Source organism: Trypanosoma theileri (genome assembly GCF_002087225.1).
Source record: "Trypanosoma theileri isolate Edinburgh chromosome Unknown TM35_Tth_6_V1, whole genome shotgun sequence".
Taxonomy (NCBI): Eukaryota; Euglenozoa; class Kinetoplastea; order Trypanosomatida; family Trypanosomatidae; genus Trypanosoma; species Trypanosoma theileri.
The window spans coordinates 441,863-443,096 of NW_021639848.1; positions in this window are offsets into that span (position 1 = coordinate 441,863).

Sequence of the window (1,234 nt, forward strand, 5' to 3'; positions counted from 1 at the left end):
CCACCAGGCCGGCACAACCCAAAACACCGGAACAACCCAAGACCTACAAGGGTTAGCTTGTGTGCGAAAATGTGCCCCAATACCATCGTCACGAGGCCCAGTAGAGCACGGGGGCGGCAGACGCATGGCACTCGCAAAACTGAAAATTCACCCCTGGGGGTGGGGCTGGGAAGGGCACCCCGGAGACCCCCCCCGGGAGCATAATATGTTCTTTTGCGGGTATATCGGGTACGACCATACTTGGCCGAATGCACCATATCCCGTCCGATTTGTGAAGTTAAGCGGCCACAGGCCTCGTTAGTACGGCGATCGGTGATGGTGCTGGAACCCGGGGTGCCGTACCCTCCCCAATTATTTTTTTTTGCCACCATCTTGGGGTGGGTGCCGCGGACCTCTGAAGTGAACCACGGCGCGCCTTTGGCAATGAGGGCTGTCCATCCGCGGCGTCCAGCTTATCCACTTCCATCCATTCAGGGAAACCAAACATACTTCACACATTGTAGTGGTGCAGGCGGTGGGGTGCCAACAAACAAAAATACCTATGGGGCGTAATGTTCTTATGAAACGAAATGTTCTTATGGGGGAAAGTGTTTTCTTGTTGTGCTTATTTTTTCTTTTCTGCATTTCCCATGGATTTCCTTTTCACACCACACATGGCATTAGCGGAACGTCTTATCATCACCATAGCGGAATTTGCCTTTTATCATAGGGAAGGGCCCACCCACACCCTCATGTTCTTTTTGTTCAAGGTGTGGCCATCCAACAGCACCTTTTATTCGGTGGCACGCGGCACCATGTCACTAGGGGAACGGGGAAGGGTCATCTTAGTGGAAAACTCTTTCTTTCCCTACTTCAGCGCGGAGTAAGATATGGGTTTGAAAGGTATTCGGCAATGCCCAATCCCACTCATTTTATAAGTGAAACACCCCAGGGAGCCACCCCCCACCTCTCTCTCTTCTTGTTGCGCACAAGACGCTGACAAGTTGGCCGCCCGCCTTGGGTTGTGGGGTCGTGTGTTCTCTCCTCTCCCTTCTTGGGGTGAGGGATAAAAAAAAAAAAAGAAAAGGGCAAAACCCGACAACGAGCCTCGAGCATTACGCGCGTAGACTGGTTGCCGGGTTTTATCCTTTTTTTTTTCCTCATCCTCACTCTTCTTTTTCTCTCAAGTTCAAAGTCCCTGAGCATGATATTTCAGGCCTCAAGGTTCAGCGCCTCGGGACGTAAAGTGCCCCTC